The following is an 8,885-nucleotide window of genomic DNA, read 5'->3' on the forward strand; positions in this document are numbered from 1 at the left end:
CTTGACAAGATCCCTTCTGTAAACAAGGGAACAGCCCCACCAGACAGAGTCTAGCAGTGCCTTGATCTTGGGGTTCTTACCTCTGGAACTGTGGGAAATACACTGCTGTTTTAAAACCATCCAGTCGATGGTATGTTACAATAGAAGTCTCGAGGGTATAAGACACATCTGCAGTAGGTACTGTACTTCCTCTGCCCAGTGTTCATGGGAGCAAACAGGCATTGCGAGATACCTAGAAGCCACCCAATCAGAGGGACTTACGAACTGGAGCTCCAGGCTGCTGGGGACACTGCGTAACTCCACTGAAGGAGAGGCCTTGGCCACGTACTTCTTTCCCTACTGGCTCAAGGCTGTTCGGGAGCCATTAACTTCAGGCAACTCTGAGTATCCTGCCTAAGGCAGGGGTTGGACTATCAGATTTAAAAGGTCATGAGGTCACCATTTATCTGTCAGTCTTTGCACTGATGCCAGAGAGCCAGGATCCCAACCACATCAAAAAGCCTGTCAAGTCCTTTGCAGAAGCCTGGGAAGCCAGGGTTCAGAAAAGAATTGATGTTTCAGGAGCCAGCTACCACATCAGCACTGAGATAGGTTTTGGCTCACACAGGCAAGGCAGGGAATGAATTGGTTAACCTAACTGTTCCCGCTTACCTCCAGTTTCTCTGCTAACCTTAGGTGGTGAATTACGATCCAACCTTACTGGGCAGCAAGGCTTAGGGACGCCCAGGTGGCCCTACTGGGAACCACCGTTGCCCTTTGCTCCTGGCCCAGCACAGCAGCTTAAATCCCTGCAACCGTAGTTTTATAAAGCTGCTGGCCCAGCCTAGGGCACTCATTTTTGTCACACATTGTGTGAAATGGACTAGAATCTGCAGTGTTTGAAGAAGGCCACAATTGAAGCAGTATCGTCTTTTTAGTGGAAGATGTTAAGGAAAAGTATATGAACTATACTGTAAGAACACGGGGGAAGTGGGAACATCACTTAGGAAGCCCTTAAGTGGGAAGATCCTTACAAACAAGCTCCTTCCTTCCTTCCTTTCCTCTTTCATCAATGACTTAATGGGTCCTCACTCTGCGCTAGGGAAAAGTGAATTGTGCTAAGCCGCTGCTCTCATATGGAAATAAAAACAGAAGCTTTTTTTCCTGGCTGGAGAGCTGGCTCAGCAGGTAAAGGCACTTTGCTGTCAAGCCTGATGACCTGAGTTCAATCCCTGTAACCCACGATACAGGGAAGGAAAGAACCCACTTTCATAGTTGTCCTCTGACCGCCACATGCACACTCTGGAAGGTGCACACGCACATGTGCTTGGGAATACACACATGCACAAGAGAAATGAATAAATATTTAAAAGTTACACAGAAAAGGACACTCTTAAAGTAATGTCAGGTTACAGTGAGCAATATAACGAAAGATAAAGGAGTATCCTGTGGAGGGCCATGATTTGAAGCAGACCACTAAACACATGCATCCCAAGCTCAAGGAAGTGATCGAGGCTAGGAGGGAAGCCCCATGGGTATGTGAGGAAGACATCTCAGGGACAGGAAATTAGAAGGGGCTGTCACAGTGATCAACCGCTTCTACAGAAGCATGTCATACATTTGTGTTGTCTCCTGTTGCTACAAGGACAAACCACAAGCTCACTGATATAAAAACCAAAACAAAAGCAACAACAAAACACCTGGACCTGTCAGTGGAGCTACATTCGTTCAGCAAGCTTTAGGAGATAGAGCTTACTTTCCTTCTCTGGTTTTGTCTTAGTCAGAGTTTCTATTCCTGCACAAAACATTATGACTAAGAACCAAGTTGGGGGGGGGAGGGTTTATTCAGCTTACACTTCCATGATGCTGTTTATCACCAAAGAAAGTCAGGTCAGAAAGCAGGAGCCCATGGAGGGATGTTACTTACTGGCTTGCTTCCCCTGGCTTGCTCAGCTTGCTTTTGTATAGGACTACCAGTCCAGGGATGGCACTACACACAATGAGCCCTCCAACCCTTGATCACTAATTGAGAAAATGCCTTACAGCTGGATCTCATGGAGGCACTTCATCAAGGGAGGCTCCTTCCTCTGTGATAACTCCAGCTTGTATCAAGTTGACACACAAAACCAGCCAGTACAGGTTTTCTAGGCTACAGGCATTCCTCCCTTCCTCACAAAACTCCTACCTCTGCAAATGCATCATATCCACTGTGGCCGTTCTGATCCTTCTACCTTGTGACTACTTTGAGTCAAGAGAAGCATCCGGAATATTTCATATTTTCTGATTCTTAATCACACCTGCAGAGTCCCTTTTGAAATGAATGGTAACAAGAATTCAGAGATTAGGATGTTGACAACTTTGATAGTACACTCACTATTCAGTCTATCCCATAAATACACTGCCTACCTCTGACCAGACAAAATGCTAGGACCTCAGTCTTCACATTATGGAGGTCTGGGTGGGGAAATCGGAGAAGGGCTCACTTAGCAGATGAGTGGGTTGGACATTAAGGGTAGTCAGGAAAGCAGAGAGGGGGGCGGGCAGTGACACAGGTGAGACTGTCAGGTGGGGAAGCCACAGGTATACCTAGAGATGAGAGGCCCAGAAGTAAAGGGACACATGGGTACCATGAGCAAACCATTACTCACATCTGGGTAAGGAACTAGTGACTGTGTTTTGGGTTCATGACCTGCCTGCTACTTTAAAATGAATCCCGATATGGCAGAGCTGCAAACAGAATTTTAGCGTCAAGACATGCGGTTTCTAAATGGCTTTAAAGCATCCCTGTGTCAACTAAAAAGCTGAGGCCAGAACTGTAACAAAGTTGGCAGAATGGCCCCTGTTGATGCAGAAGACGGAAGCACAGGACTTCACTATATAATACCTGTCCTGTGTGGGTCTGAAATGGCTCACTCAAAATGTGAACTCTTGTTTTTTTTTTTTTTTTTTACTACAAATGTAGAGTCCTCTATCCGCATGAGGACGTGTGCAAACTCACTAGCAGAGGGATGGAAATGAGAAGAGTAAGCTGTCAACTTGACAAAAGTGACAAGACATACGAAGACCAACTGCCAGCAGCAATGTAGTGTGCACTGGGGAAGACATTCAGAGACCAACACTGCATTTGCTTGAGGAAGACTCTGGTCTCCTGTGTAGCCATATGACCACAGCAGCAGCATGGAGACAGGAGGCAGCTGCCCATAATGATCTGTGTGTGCCCAGGGGGTGAGCGCTGAAGCTGTAACCAGCATGGGGTGGTAAGGAGCAACAGAGACGTGCCCACCGCAATACTGAGGGCAATACTTAAAGAGGAAAAAAGGAAGGTTCTGAACTCAAAATACAACCCCACAAAACAAAGTAACCACTCAGAATGACACGCAAAAACCAAGTTTCTGTAGAAGCACAGGATAGTTATCTGGCAGTGGGCATTAAACACTAGAGCCCTCGCTCAGGTCAGATCCCACCTTAGCCTTCCCGAGACTCAGTCACAACAGACACAGCCAGGATCGTTTCTTATGTACTGTCAGAACGGTATTTCAATGGATGACATTACTTACTCTAGAGTATGTGTGATTAACACAGGCTTCAGTGCCTGGGGCTGGGGAGATGGCTCAGCGGTAGGAACACTTGCCACCAAGCCAGACGACCCACTTTCTCTCCTGGGTACCCACGTGGTGTAAAGAACGGACTCCTCCAAGTTGTCCCCTGACTTTCACATATGCCCTCCCACCCCTACATAAATAAGAAAATGTAGGCTGAGTCGCCAACATAACAAGGCCTAAATATTCCTGTGTTCACAGCTGGGAGGACAAAAGCAGGATCCACTTGAGAGGTAAGAAACCTCCAAGAGCCCTGGTGAGTTAGATACTGCCTCGCCCAGCCAGGGGCTACTGCTAGAGTAACAAAGTATCCTCCTACGACCCACATGTACTCAGTCCACACTTCCAGGTTAAGACAGACATGGGAAGGCCAGCTGTACACCAAACATGCTGGGACAAACCTGGAAAAGTCATGCATATACGGCTACTGTCAGCTCTCAGTGCAGGGAGAAGTTTGAGGGTAGTCTCACCTCAAGTGACTGGGGAAGCCAACAATGTCCTGTGAAGTCTGACAATAAATAGCTACTGTCATTGAGGTGCCAACATTGACCAAGCACATGCTCAGTATTTCAGATGTTTCTAAATCAAAACAAGTGTCTTACACATTAATGCTGTTATTATGACCCCATTTATGACTAATATTAAGGTATCCCTTAGGTCAGACAACTGAGTAACAACCAATCAGTATATTCATCCTTACTGTAAAAGGTGAGCACTGTCACCATTGAGTGCATATGCAAAAGAACCCTGGGACGTGCAAACAGACTCTCGGGTGAACTGACCACCTGGGCATGAGGAGCCATGGCTGTGTTCAACACCGCTGTCTGAGGCCCACCATTCCAAGACTGCAGACCGTAGCCGACTCCAGTGTGCAGATTCCCACACAGAGAAGACTCTTCCCCAGATAACTGTGACTGTCTAGCAGCCTCTAGTAGGGAAATGCAGACTGGAAGCAGCTGGAGCCTGGACTGAGGAGGCTCTCAGGCAGCTCCGTGTTAGTTCACACAACTCTCCAAGGAGGCCCCAATCTTTCCTTTTGGCTAATGAGAACCCTCTGATGCCACTTGGAAGCTAAAATTTAAAGAGGGAAATTTCTTGGAAAGATGACTAGAGTATCTGGATTAGAGAAATTAAGATCCTGGTGTAGACAGGAGAACCTAGGCAAGCTGTCTGTCTCAAATCTCATCACTGCTGTGTCTGTCACTCAGACATTGGCCCAGGATGTCGGTAAGAAGCAGACTGCTTGCCTGGCATGTTCAAAGCCTCATGTTTGATTCCCAGGCACTGTGCTATAAAAACAAAGAGAGAACAAGAACAAGAAGGGAAAATTAGAGGCATTCTCTCCTGCTCTAACTATTATGTGACTGTCCCACTCAAAAACAGTCACAGAAACTGACCAAACACTTGGTAAGAGGCATGCTGCTAAATACTTTCTCGCTTAATACAGACATGGGTACTACAAACCCATTCAACAAAGTACAAATGTAAAAGATGTCAAGTGATGTCCCCAGCAGATCCAGAATTTGAATCCAAGCCCACTGACTTCACACCACGGTTCTCAATTATGTATTCTTTTCAATATACCAAGCTTTGGCTACAAACTTGGTGAGAACTGGTATGAACCACACTGTGAAGTAGCAAAATTTTTATTTCCTACTCATACACGGAAATTCATCACAGTAAATACAGCTAAATAATAAGTGGAGAATTCATAATATATAATAAAGGATATTCCACAACAGTTTGGTATGCTGCTCTCAGAAATGTAGTAGACATCACAATACCTGACCTCAAATAAATATGTATATCAGATCTATGGAAAAGACCTAGAAATAGACCCAATAAAGCTATGTATGGTCATCTAACTCCTGACAAAGGCAACAAAATACCAGCAGAAAAATGACAGCCTAGTGAGCAAACTGGCAAGTCAATATTGGGTATCTGTGGAAGAATGAAATTAGAAAGTTATTGGTCACTTTGTACAAAAGTGCCAGCACTTCAGAAGCAGAGAAGGGTGGATCTCTGAGTTTGAGGTCTGTATACTATCTCTGAGCCTTGGCTATAAACTAAGTTCCAGAATTAACAGGGCTATGTATCCATCCTGTCTCAAAAACCCCAAACCAAAACCCTCACCATGGAAAGGCCTGCCTCTGCCACTCACCTCTGACATGTATCTCTAAGGACTATCTGTACAATGCAGCCCTCAGCGACGCCCTGGTATGGGTGGTTCTCACCAGCTCAGTGCATTCGATGCTGGAAGATGTGCTCTCCTCCCATGCCGGGTTCTGCAGCAATGCCACAGTGGAGGCAGCTTGAACTGTACACGGATTCTCCTTTTCCACTTCCCTCTAGAACCATCGTCTGTTCATTCTGCTTAGCTGCACTGGCCTAGACTAGTCTTTAAACCAGAAATACTGGAAGAGCAAAGCCTACCACAGAGATAATTGTCACACACTAATCTCCACAGGATAAATTCAAAACTGAATTAGGTGTCAGCAAATATGGATTCAATACCAGAAAACCCCAAGTTAACAGTTCTGAACAACTCTGCCCACTACTTTGATAACCCTAGCCAAAGGCTGAAGACTCTTTCAAGGCTGGCCCACCTCTTCATTCTCCTGAGGCTCCTTGATGGGACTATTTCTCAGGTTTCTTTTATATGCACATATCTGAACAAAAACCAAGCACAACATTCCTCAAAAAAAAAAAAAAAAAAAAAAAAACTAGTATACATCTCTAGCCCACTCTTGGGGAGCCGATTCTGGATGAGATGGGAATGTGTTTCTATTCTACAACGGAGAGCACACTCCGGGTAGCTGGCCCCTGACCCAGTTGCTTCAGCCGCTTCTTCAGTGGAGAGTATGAAACAGGAAGCTGAGAATCGTTCAGTTTTCTGATCTGAAAGCCTGACCACGGGTATCAGTTACCAGAGGAATGAAAATAAAGAGGTGGTTACCACTCCCACTTAATTATACCAACAGAACTCAAGTGAGACTTGCCAAAGAACTGAAAACTAGTTGGCCCAAGTATATCACTTATGTCAAGGAAAGCTTACTAAACTCTCACTCACCAAGCAAACACATCAATATTCATCTGTCCTAATCTGTACAAATAATCCATTAGACAGCTGAGGGCTATGACCTCAATCCTTCCTCTTGACTTAAAGATGAGGCAGGAATGGCCAGTAACGGTCACCAACTTAGAAGACAACCTGAAAGGCTGCTGGCGCCACGACACCTGGGGCTACATCTTTAAAAGCACAGTGGAGCTGCCTGATGACTGATCTGACATCTAACAGGCAGAGACAGGAGGAAGGGAAGAAGCCACAGGTGTGTGGTACAGAGGGCACGGGTGGGAGTCGAGCACAGGGCACTGCATGATGCAGAGATTACGTTGATGGGCACTGTGGTCCTCACTCATCTAGTGCTGCCAAGGCTTGGAACGGAGTATGACTACACCATGGGGTTGGTAACATACTTTCAGTGTTCTCTAGCTTTGGCTGCTCCATAATGAATAGCCAGTGGTAGTGCTGAGGACTGTACCCATACAACACCAACTGTTCAAACAGTAGGAGTACAACCAAACCGGAAACTTGTCTTCCCTAGATCAAACTTTCTCTTAAGATAATCACTATACGGTTATGCTATTATCTACCTGCAAATTAAAGAAAATTTCATCTATAGTTATAAAGAACCAAGATGTCATAGTCTTAATAGAATTTAATCACATAATTAGAAAATGACCAAAGGTTTATACTATCCTCCACAGTTAAATCATAAAAATGAAGAATACTGTTTTAAAATCATCACATTTTACATCTTTTACCTTCATGCCACTTGTATAGTTCAAATTTCTTTTTCTCTCTAAAGACCAGGCTGGCCTTTAACTTACAGAAAGACACATGCCTCTACTGGGATTAAAGACTTGCACTATCACCCGCAGCTAGAAAACACTTGCTGGTCTTGTGGAGGGCCTGAATTCAATTCCCATCACTCACGTGGTGGTTCACAACCACCTGTAGCTCCAGTTCCAGGGGATTCAATGTCTCCGTTCAGCCTCTGTGGGCACCAAACATCCATAATGCACATGCAAGTGAAACACGCATAAAATAATAAAAAAAAACTTTCTTTAGGTAAAATGGGGAGATCAAGTAGGATTTCAAACAAAAAGGCAGCAGGGACATTGTATGTATACAGAGAACATGCCCTCCCTTGGAATGAAGAGATAAATAACAATCTGAATGACCTTGAACACAACTTTTATCTCTAAGAAGTTTTAGATGAAAATGAGTTTGAAGTCAGTGACTATTAGCTCCTTCAATTCTAGGACATTTCTTCTTTCTGATTCTAGGACAGTTATTCCAATTGCAAAGAAGTTAACCAGCCATGTGGCCCTCCCATTCCACAAAAAAAGAAAACACACAGTATCACTTTCAAAGTCAGAGAGGCAGAGTCTTGTGCCACATCACTGCAGAGGCTAAAACCTCTCTCAAACAGCAGACAAGTTGACTCAAAAGGATAAAATTCAACCTCAGTAAAACCAAAATGGATTTTTAACCTAGTAGAAAATCTAAGTTGACAAAGCATGCAAAAATTAGTTCAAATGGCTGCAGCCTTTCTCTGAGTAGGTAGGAAATGCTTAGTGGTTTAAGTGTTTATTGTTTGTGTCATAAGGAGCAGTAAGGCTGGAAATGTGAATGTGATATGCTCTGAAGCTGAACCTTCAGTCACTAGGGAAAGTCTTCAAGAAGTAACAGATTAAAAACCCTACACATTCATAACATGAATAGCTGGACTGCTTTAACAATATTGGAAGAGTCATAGCAGAATAAACTACCAACTGTATTTTCATGTCTCTAACCTTTTATAGTTACTGGATTTTGCTACAATTCTAAGTTTAAATTTCCCAGGAATGGATACAGTGAGACATTTTCCAAATAGCTTTTCATGTAAAGTGGAACTTATGGGAAAAAAAATCACTTAAGAAATCAAATCTTAAATAATAAAAATACTCTCAACTATAGGATTCACAAATCTGACTGTGGATTCATGAGCTTATCTGAACAGAACCATGCAATTAAACTGCCTTCACTCAAATAGTGTCAGAAGGCAACAACCCTATTTATTACCCACTGAAAGTTATGACAACATCATTTCATAACCTGTCATCCTGTTTCGTTTAACCCCCCACCACCATGCCCAGGCTTTCCTCAATGCTAAGGGCTTATCACAAATGCTTTAGTATATCACTGTAAAAAGAAAGAGAGAGAGAGGGAGAGAGAGGGAGGGAGGGAGGGAGGGAGGGAGG

The sequence above is a fragment of the Grammomys surdaster genome, unplaced genomic scaffold (assembly GCF_004785775.1).
Source record: "Grammomys surdaster isolate TR1022 unplaced genomic scaffold, NIH_TR_1.0 150, whole genome shotgun sequence".
Classification (NCBI taxonomy): Eukaryota; Metazoa; Chordata; class Mammalia; order Rodentia; family Muridae; genus Grammomys; species Grammomys surdaster.